The sequence below is a fragment of the Nannospalax galili genome, unplaced genomic scaffold (genome assembly GCF_000622305.1).
Source record: "Nannospalax galili isolate Female #2095 unplaced genomic scaffold, S.galili_v1.0 scaffold298, whole genome shotgun sequence".
NCBI classification, from domain to species: domain Eukaryota; kingdom Metazoa; phylum Chordata; class Mammalia; order Rodentia; family Spalacidae; genus Nannospalax; species Nannospalax galili.
This window is the reverse complement of record NW_008344488.1, coordinates 1,025,111-1,035,975: the sequence shown is the minus strand read 5'-3', so window position 1 is coordinate 1,035,975 and position 10,865 is coordinate 1,025,111. Positions and strand designations below refer to the sequence as shown.

Below are 10,865 nucleotides of genomic sequence, written 5' to 3'. Positions count from 1 at the left end.
TTATTTTGATATATCACAGTGAAAGATTTATCGTCCTCTTTTTTTTTTTTTTTTTTTTTTTTAAAAAAAAAAAAAAAAAAAAAAAAAAAAAATTCAGCAAAGTTACCTTAGGTTTCCAAGACATGCATATAGCCTTCCCACCTGTGCGGGGTGCAATAGAGGCTCTAACTTGGGAACAAAGGGACAAGGCTCAGCCTGGTGACAAGAGGAGGCAATGCTTTCTCTGACTGGGATCCCCAGAGACCGGTGATGGCCTTCCAGCTTTATCTGTCTCCAGGTGTCAGATTTTCTGTATATGCGACAGCGGATCACCTGGAAACACTATCCACAGGTTATACCTGTGAGACAAGGCAAGAAGGGCCAGGGAGAGCACTGTGGACCTCAGTAAGCGGCACAGGGCCATGGCTGGTTCATAGGGCTTTCTGTACTTTACATAATCATGATCATGGCTGAAATTTTTCCGTGATTCTCTACTGCGAGAATGCTCAATACCAGCAGCTGGAGAGGGCTGCCTGCTCTGTGGGGTAACAGAGGGATCCTGGAGATGGAGACCCCATGAAGTTGGCAGGCTTAACTTGGACAGAATCCGTATTAGGTTTCATTCTGCAATGGAATCACAAAAGCACCAGACAGATCCCACACGCGGTGGCCCACTCTGACAGGGAAACTATCTTCTCTCAGACACCTTCCCCTCCATTTCCCTAAAGTGCAGTTAGCCCAAGATGCGGGAGGGGACTTTAGATTTTCTTAGGGTTACAAGTCATTAAAAGCATATCCCTAATATAGGCGTTAGGGTTTACTTTTATTTGGGGGTTGCTGGGGATGACCCCAGGGCCTTCTACATGCTAGGCAAGCACTTGACTACTGATCTAGATAGGGCTCAGTTTTAAGGGTTTTAAGGTGAGCACTAGGGTGAACTTCCTTAAGACCCCTAGCACCTGCCCTTTCCTGCTCCCCTATTCTCCGTGCTTCATTGGAGCGCAGGGTCCAGATGTGCGATGTCTATGCGGGCTTCTTTGGGTGCATCGTCCCACCCATGGCCACAGGATCTCGCCCAGGCTGGGCTAGTGAACTTTCAGGGGCAAATAAAAAGAACCCGCCGGGAAGGCGCAGTCTAAACTCCTCCCTATCAGGGCGGTCGCGGGTCTCCAGCCGCAGTTGGGTCACCACCTCCGCCTGCCGCTGTCTCCTGTCACACCTGATCCAGCTCAGGTCCCGCTTCCGCGGGCGGAAAGAACGACGTCGAGGTGGTCACTGCTCGTCGGTGGGTCGAGGGAGCGTCTCTGGTCCCTCCGGGGAGGTTGGCGGTTCAGGACCGACAGACCGATGGACGTGCGTGCCTAGCGGCCGTGTAGGGTGCGGGAGGAGGTGGAGCCGCCGGGGAGGGGCGGTGCCGCGGGAGCAGAGCCCAGCCTCCCGCCCCCTTCGGTGCTTAGGTCTCGGGTGGTGACACAAAAAGCTCCCGCTTGGTGCCGAGCGCCTGGCGGCGGGTCGGATCCCGGACCCGGAGGGCGGCCCCGCAGGTGGAGGGCGGTGCCCGCAGGGAGGGCCGGGCCGGGAGAGCTGGGCAGCGGGAGGCGCAGCCGCCGCGCTGCCGGTGTTGCCCCGCAAGCTGGGGCGGGAGGAGCAGGCGGCGAGCGTCTGGCGGAGCGCGGCGGGCAGCGGGGACCACCCGGGATGCTGCTGCGGCTGTGGGGCCGTCGGCTTAGCGAGCGCCCGAGCCGGCTGCGGAGACAGGTCAGTGAGTTTCGGTTTGTTTCCCTGCACCACACGCTCCTGGGTCCCGGGGCGCACAGAGGGGTGCGTGGGCATGCCTTCGCCTAGGAAAGCTGCAGCCGGGGATGTATGCGGGGATACCTCTTGGACAGAGTGATTGCGGTGGCCGATTGGGGAAGGGAGCACCGGACCGGAGTGGGGTCCCCGGGGGAGGTGGTCCCGGGAGTTGCGTTTCTCCAGAGCGCTGGCTGAGTTGGGCGCGCGACTGGGGCCGGGTGAGCTGCGCTGTCTTCGCTGTGTTCGGGCGAGTCCTGGGATGCCCCCTGGAGCTCTAGTCCCAGGGAGCTCGCCTCGTGCACCCGCCGCGCGTGCTCTAAGGGGCGCACGTGCATGTGCGTGCGTCCTAGCTGTGCCCCCACCCCCAGCCCTCCCACGACTCGGGTCGCCTCCTCCAGTCCTGTCCTGGTGTACCTTCTGTAACCCCAGAAGTTGTCGTGGGGCCCTTCTTGGCAAAGGTGGGGGCCTAGTGGCGGGTCAGACACTGAGGGGCTTTTGTGAGGACCCCTGCTCCCGGGGCACTTGCTCCTGGAAGGACAGAGGCAGGACAAAGCAAGCTGGACTCGTGGGGCGCTGCTCACACAGCGGCGGTCCGCGATCCCGCCTACCGTGGGGGTGTGGTGGGGGACCCTGCAAGGATTTGGAAACCGTAGGGAAATCGGCAAAACTGTGACAGTGACTTGATGAGGTAGTGGATAGGGGCAAAGGAAAGGATGCTGGGGATGCAGACCTGATGTGTGTGTCTGCTCGAGTGACTAGGCGTCCTGCATTACCATCTGTGCAGGTTTACATAGTGTATTTTGCTAGCTATCTTTGCCCCAAGATAATCTTTATTCTCCACCCTTTCCGACTCCTCTCTTTCTGCGGGATTACTGTTGCTGGTAGCTGCTCTACCGCGGGAGAACTGCGGAGAGCTGGCTATTTATCCTGGAGAGGATCCATATAGCCCCCTCCATGCCCAGTCGGCCCTCCACCCCTCCCAGCTGCTGGCTCCCGGGAAGCCCACTCCCGCCCCAGCTGCCGGCCGGGGTTTGGGGGTCGGGGGTTGCTTGGATTTCTCTGTGTACTGCGCGTCTCTAACCCTTACTGCACGTATTTCACTGCAGGCTGAACAAAGCTCAGTCTCAATTGCGCTTCCTGCTTGTCAGCCTCTTGCCTCCTAAACGCATACCGTTTTCACTTGATGTCATCACGCAGAAGGGGGTGAAAGGGACGCGTGACAGATACAGGTAACCCCCGATGGTCTGGGTAGCCGCCTGGGTGTCTGGGTCATTTGGGCCCACAGTACTGACACAAGGCTGCTTGGGTGGTTTCTGCTTCCACAGCGTTCCCATTTGTGAGGGAGTGGGGCTGCACAAACAAATAAAATCTATCCTACCTTAGAGACATGCTTTTGACTGTCTTGTTCCTCCCCCTCCAACAAATTGCGAAGGACTTCATTCCTTTTGGAGAGGTTGCTGGGGGCAAGGTGCTTTGGGGGCTTGTATTAGTTTTACTGGCTGGTGGTAATTTTGATACCATCAGTACACAGTTGTACCTGAATGTGGGTTTGGATAGAAGACAGCATTCTTATCTACAGTAATATATTTTGGCTTAAGTGTCTAGTGGAGCATCATTTAATGAAAAGGTATGGTAAGGCTGATATTGTGAGGCTGATGATAAATTTGAACAGTGCTCAGTTAGGGCATTGGCCAAGGGCAGTGACCTTCTTGGGAAACAGTAACATCTTTCTTCCATCCCTTCATTGTAATAGCACTTGTCATATCAAGAGAGCTGCTGGCCTGGCACTACATTGTTGGGAGGTAGCAGAGAGGGTGGTTGAGCGAGCAGAAAGAGACTAGAGAAGACAGAGCTTTAGTTAAGTTTCCATTTATAAAGCCATGAACCATTAGATTCTCGTTCTATCTTTAAGTTGTTGGTTCTTTTCCAAAAACTCTGGCCTGTTCCATTTCTTTCCAAGGAGAGTTCTATTGTGATCCACTTAACCATATGGTAGATTAACTTGACCTAGGGCCCTGAAAACCTAACCTTCAGACATACCAGGACACTTTAGACTACTGGCCCCTCCTAGAAGCCACACAGGGGGTGGGGAATAAGAATAGTTACAGGAAGTCAGATTTCAGGGCCTAAGGCTACTTTTGCACTGCCTCTGCATCACAGAACAGGGCAGATGCTTTTTCCTAAAGTTAAAAAACTTGAGAGCTTTGTCATTCGTGGTTAAGGTGGTTTGTTTGAAAGGTGACTTTAAAACCAGAAGTGACACCAGTGTTTACCCTTCTGCTGAAAGCTTGGAGAATCACTAGGAAAAGCACAACAGTCCTTTCATCCCAGCTGAAACAACCGCCAATGCTGAGATTATGAGTATGGTGCTAGGATCGGATTGAGGTTTTTTGACAAGTGATTTTTCTGTCAGCAGTAATTCAGGGTGTGTTCTGGGTTGCAGGAAGAAGAAAACCCACGTGATGGAATAACAGGGACTGTAATAATGCAACAGAATCAAGGGTGTGGCCTTTTTAATAGAAAAAATAAATACCTCACACAGAAAATTCCATATGGGAAAACAGCTGCCTGCACATGTAATTGCATGTCCAAGAACAAAGATAGCCACAGTGTAGTATTAGTTTTCATTGTGGTTTTAAATCATGTGCAGGGATAAATCATAATAAAGTGTTGTATTGATGTCAAACTTGCTTTTTTTTTTTTTTTTAAGACGGAGGTTCCCACTCCCAGGTATCTGCAGGAGTGGGTTTAGCTTTAGGTTGGCACACAGCTGACCTTTGGTGCCAATGCCTTTCTCAAAGCTCATCATTCATTGAGCAGATGTTTATGGGTTCTTAGTAGATAATGGGTTCTGTGAAAGGTCCTGAGGGGTGGGGAGTGATGGGTAGAGAAACAATCATGAATCACCTTCACAGAGCTTGTAGAGAGACAGAGAACTGGAGACCTAATTGTAAGTGAGGGAGATGAAGAAAGAATGGGGCTAGACTTCTGAGGAGGCTCATCTAGCCTCTACTTGATTGCTTCTTTTGCTTGGGAGCGCTCTGCTCCCTAAGTCACGTAGCCTTTCTTTGTGGACCTTGACATCTTCATCTGGATTCTTCATGACTGTTTAGGCTCCATCCTTGTCACTCTGTCTCCCTTTCTTCTTCCTGACTAAGTTTCCTGTGCCTTTTTCTCAAGATGGTGTTCAGTCCCTACTACATAGCAAGTTGGAGACAAATTCTGCATTTCTGTATTGCCTGATTTAATAAACAGATTGGGGTCAGGGAGATTTTTTTTTTAAGGTTTCTCTTACTCTTTTTTAAGCAGTGAAGTGTTAGCAAGAGAGCTCAGAATTTTCTGGAGTAAGGAGTACCTTCACACCTCAGTGCTCAGCACAGTTTCTTTCCTGGGCTGTGTCTAGCTTTTATGGGTAGGTAGGCTATGTTCACTGTAGTTACTCAAAACCTAAACTGAAGGAGGCTTGATCAAGCCTGATCTTATAGGATCACTGTAACTCCAGAAAGGATATGGCTCAATGTCGTTTAAACAATTGCATAATCCCACTAGAAATGAGTTACATTGTTCTGGTCCCAAACCAGGTATATGACCCCATTTAGCCACAATTCATTATTATTTGTTATATGGAAAGAGGAAGTGAGAACAGGTAAGCATTGCTGGTGACTGATAGACTTCTCTGTCCCATGGGACCTGGCTCAGGGCTTGGAGGTTATCTGCTGTTCCATGAGCAGTGTTTGAATAAGTCAATGACAAATATTTTAAAGAATCTGGTCCATGAACTGGGGAGATAGCTCAGTGGGCAAAGTGCTTGCCATGTAAGCATGAGGACCTGAATTTGAATCTGCAGAACCCATGTAAAACTGGACATAGTAGCATGTATCTGTAACCCCCGTGTTCATACAGCAAATGGGAGACAGAGACAGAATCATCTCTGGATGCTCCCATCTGTAAGCAGAGAACAGCATCAAAGAGACACTGTTTCAAGGTGGAATACACACACACACATACACACACACACACACACACACACACACACACACGCTCAAACACACTCGCACACACTCACACACACACACTCACACACACACACACACACACACACACACACACACACTCACACACACACACAAGGAGGAGCATGCATTCCCATCCACACACATGTATAAACACTCATCAAGCATACATATAACAGATTTTATTAAAAACCTGGTCCTTCTCCAATCTGTTATTTACTAAAGTGTTACTGTAGCATAATCTAGCATGATTACACACTTATTAACAAAGAAAAATATTGAAGTCCTTTTCTTTATGCCTATTTGGATTCCTGGTTTGCACCGCAGGGATAGGTCACTATCTGTACTGATAGGCTGATGCTAGCAAGTCGCATGCCCAACATTATGTAACGAGAGGTGTCCCTTGCAGACTTTTTCTCTCTTACCATCTGCTTCTTGTCTAAGACTTCCTGATTTTGTTTGGAACAGCCAACAGTATAAAAGGAGTGGCAGGTGGGCCTGGAATCACTGAGAAGGTGACCTGCTATAGTGAAAACCTCAGGAAAAGAGAAGGACTGGAGTGCGAAGGAATGCATTAGGGTAACCTTGGGTCATCCTCATGTTATTTCGATGCTCAGAAAAAGCAATTTGACCAAGAGGTTTTTTTCAGGTTGATGAACTCACAGAACACTCAGAGTGTTCTAGGGCATTCTTATTTCCATTAGCCACCATGTTGCCTGTGAAGGTGATGAGTTTTAAAACCTGCTTTTTCCCACTCTCCATAAAAAGAGTTGGGTGCTGAGGACTAAGTATTAAAAAGGGATGTGGGCCAAGTAGCTGGCAACTTGCAGAGAGACAATTACTTTGAGAAGAGCTGGTCACCTTAATATCCTAAATATCTTTGTCCACATTGAGGTAACTACCTGTGAGGAGTAGAAGTTTCAAGATCTGGTACACACTTTAAGGATAAGCATGGAACTTAATGAAATAGTATTGCTTTTGTCTCTGGTCACCTTGAAGTCATTTTCAAAGATAGCTCTTGGACATAGAAGTGACATGGTAAACTGACTTAGCCTCTGAAGTCACAGTGACTGAGAGGACATGATTATTAACCTAATGATGTAGAGACCACCTTCTTGTCCAGTTTCACATGTCGGAAAAGAAAATATGACGAGGGGCTTCTGAGCTGGAAGATGCAAGACTAAGAGAAGATGCAGAGCCGCATGTCCGAGAGCCAGCTCAGGCAGGAGAAGGAAGCCCCACGGGATGTGTCTTGAAGGGCATTTGAGACGCTCTAGAATGTATTTTTATACTTTGTGTGGCCTCTGAGTCCTTACCTCTGTAATGTCCTTCTGAAGTCAGTTGTTTAGGTGGAGGACACTTGTGACAGAAACGAGTGTTCCACAATGTCACAGCAGTCTGAAGGGAAGAAGGCTGAGAAAGGCATTGGTTTTCTTGCTGCTTCTCATGGCTCTACAGTCATACCACGGGTCCCAAGAGTCAGCCCCACATGGTGGAAATCATTATTTGGGTGTATTTTTTAGTTTTTCTGTTTCTAATTGATTTTCAGTGTCATTGTAGGATTTAAAGAGAGGTCTCAAGCAGTGTATGTCTAACCCACATTTTCCCTCATGACTTTTGAGATCCATGGTCTCCTCATAGACCCATATGGCTATTGAGGCACCAGCAGCATGCTCTTTCTGTGGGTGCTGCATGCAAGCTACTAGAGTGGAGGGGCTGAGTCTGAAAAGACATATTCTGTATTGCTTGGATTCTTGATTCTTTCATAAATGAACTCAGTGGAGACACCCTGGATAATTAAACCTGTTTGGCCCTAACACAGGCTTCCTGTGGTACCAGACCTCCTGCAGAGCAGGGGTAGATGACATGAAGAAGTGGTCAGGGAAGCAGAATCTACAGATGCCACATCTTGGATTTATTCCTCCCCTCCTAGCTCAGTCCTACCTACCAAAGAAATGTCACCTGGCTGACTCAGTCCCATTTTTAAACGTAGATAATCACAGCAACTAATGTAATTTGGATAAAAGCTTTCACAGATGCTGTGGAATTGGGCAATTTCATTATTAGTATTGCTGTTCTGCTTACTGACAGAGTAACTGTCCATTTTTAGTAACAGTCCCCAATCTCATAGGCAGTGGGCATCTTGGCCTCCAGACTTCCCCACCCCCGCAGTTCAAGGGGCCTTCAAAAGGCCACCCCCTCCCTTGCTCCTGTTTTCTTGTAGGGGAAGCTCATATTATTTAGTTTCTCCTTTAGAATTTTCTCAGCTTATCCCCAAAATTCCTTTCTGGTATTGACTTGTGTGTGTATGTGTACACATGTATGTTCATGTGTGATGCATGTGCCAGAAAGGAACCACCTTTGTATTTTAAGACAGCATCTCTCACTGGTCTGAGGCTCACTAAGTACGCTAGGCCTACTGGCCAGAAAGTCTCAGGGATCTGCCATCTTTGCTTCCCTGGTCCTGAGTATAGACACACACTACCATGCCTGATGCCTGTCTTTTCTATATTGGTTTTAGGAACTGAACTCAGGTACTCATGCTTACATGGTGCCTTAGTTACTTTATATTTCTGTGACAAAAACACTGACCAAAACCAACTCAGGGAGGACAGGGTTTATTTCATCTTACATCTCCCAGGTCACAGTTCATCACTGAGGGAAGCCAGGCAGGAACTCAGGTCAGGAAACTGGAGTACAGACCATGGAGGTACACTGCTTATTGGCTTACTCCTCTGGCCTGTGCTCAGCGCTTACTTTTTTATACAACACAATACCACCTGCCCAGGTGTGGCACCGCCCACAGCAGGCTGGGCCCTTCCACATCACTCAATAATCAAGAAAATGCTCCATGCCAATCCAGTGGAGGAAATTCCTCAATTGAGATTTCCTCTACCCAGGTGTGCCAAGTTGACAACTGAAGCTATCCAGCATAGACTTTATCAACTGATCTATCTTCCCAACTCCTCCAGTCTTGACTTTTACGCTTGACCTTAAAACTCCACATTAGCTGGGATGGTAAATGTACAGTTTACCCAAAGGCTTTGTGTAGCCTTTTTCTTAGTTCTACTATACTTTGTGGCCTCAGATGCCTTCTCTTTTCCTCCTTCCATCCTATAGCTAAATGCTCACTTCAATTCTCAACTCTTTTAAAATGTTTAACTGGATCACTTTATCCCTCAGTGATCATTATTCCAAAGTTCTCTGGCAAAATTGCCTCCTCTGACTCGTTGTGTTCATTGTTACCCATTCATTTCCATTCATTCATTTATTCATTCATTCCAAAGATCATTTGTACTGTCACTTAAGATTGAAGTGCCTTTCTGTTCAAGTGTAAAAATACAGAAACTCACTATAGATAGTTAAAGAGATTCCCCAGGATGTCTTTTGCCGTCAAGATACATGTCCCCAGAGTTCAAATGCATGAGGCCCTTCCAGACATTGCCTTTCTAGATCCTGGCCAGCTGTGGGAGAGGGTAGCAGGGGTGCGCTTCCCTCCAGGGGCCTTAGCAGGATCTCAGTTTTCTTGAAAGCTCCTTCAACACCTGGACTATATGAGTTTCACCTCTTCCGGTATTTGTCATCATGCTTATGCACAGGGAGTGATCAATTCCCAATTGTTGGCGAATCTTTGATAAGATAGAAAATGATTTTGACCTACCATGATGAAAGAATTGTAGACACTTTTGGCCTATACTATTAAAGGAACTTAAAAGAGAGAAACTTCTAAGAGCTTCCTCTATTTACACAAATAACGATTAAATGCTGAATTAAATTTGAATTGCCAGAGTGCTGTGTGTATACCAATGTGGTTGGAAGGTGGAGATTCTCATTGAGGGTCACTCTAGCAAAATTAGTTGTTTTTCAGCTTCCAGCTTCCTGTTACTTACAAAATGAATAAAAATAAAATAATAAATAAATGAATTAAGTTTTAAAAATCTATTTTCTCCTTGAAGACAAGTAGCAAACAACCTCAGGACTTCTCACCTATCAGGCCACTGCACAATTGAATGGTGACTGTATTTGACAGCCTGAATAACAAGGCTTACCACCTCATCTCTTCTCATAATTACCATGTGAGCTTAAATTCCTTTGTGAGGCACATCTGTGTGACCTGACCTCTTTGATTTTGGAGTACTCATTCATATGTTTACTGTGTTGGAGAGTTATTACCAAGCAGGGAAATATGTTGCACTGCTGGAGAAGCTGGTCAGGAATACATTCATGCAAAACAAAATTCTCAGTGGGAAGGATAGAGGATGGAGCTCAGATGTCTCAGAACCTGTGTTTAGTGTGATATTCTTTGGCAGTTGTATCAGTTGAAAAGTGCTTGCAGGATAATATGAGATTAAAAGTGGTTGGAGAGCTTCGTGTGGTGGTGCATGCCTGTAACCTCAGCATTTGTTTTTGAGACAAGCAAGGACTTATGTAGTCCAGACTGGCCTCAAACTTGATATGTAGCTTTGGAAGACCTTGCCGTCTACATCCATCTCCCAAGTGCTAGGATTACAGGTGTGCCTACCATGCCCAGTTTGTTTGTTTGTTTATTGGTGTGGGGATTGAACCTAGGGAGGTAAAGGTAAGAGGATCAGGAGTTCAAGGTCAGCCTCCATTATATGTGAGTAGCCTGGGCTACGTGAGACTCTTTATTAAAACAATAATAACAAGCAACAACAACAAAAGCAACCCAGTCAAATTAAACCAAAAAGTGGTTGAGGGGCACATGGAGAAATCTGTGCTTTGGAGAATTTCCCTCTTATTGCAGGAGGCCTAAAGATTGCTGGCATTTTAGTGGAGTAGCAGATGATTTACCCATGCAGGTATCGTTAGCCTTAACTAGACAGACTGCCTCTCTGTCTGCTCCAGCCATGACACTGTTTACTTCAGAACCCCAAAGGTAAGGTTCCATCTACTAAATGGTGGGGTATAAATATGGCACTCAAAACATTGAGCATCAGTGAACAAGCCACATATTGGACAAACAATTCAAATATTGAATCCTTGTTACTTGCCAGACATAATTCTAACAAAAATCTCTCTTACTGTTTAACCTGTGTACTTAACTCATAATTTTTTTTT

The 10,865-nt window shown here is 47.0% G+C and overlaps 1 protein-coding gene across 1 annotated transcript in view; it reads left to right on the top strand.

The window, feature by feature from the left end:
- The first annotated feature begins 1,585 nt into the window (after nt 1-1,585).
- The window catches only part of Rnf152 (ring finger protein 152), a 92,251-nt gene continuing 82,971 nt past the window's right edge, over nt 1,586-10,865 (top strand). Inside the window, exon 1 of the mRNA XM_008840644.2 lies at nt 1,586-1,737. The gene's annotated coding sequence lies outside the window, so the exon portion shown is untranslated. The remainder of the gene's footprint in view (nt 1,738-10,865) is intronic.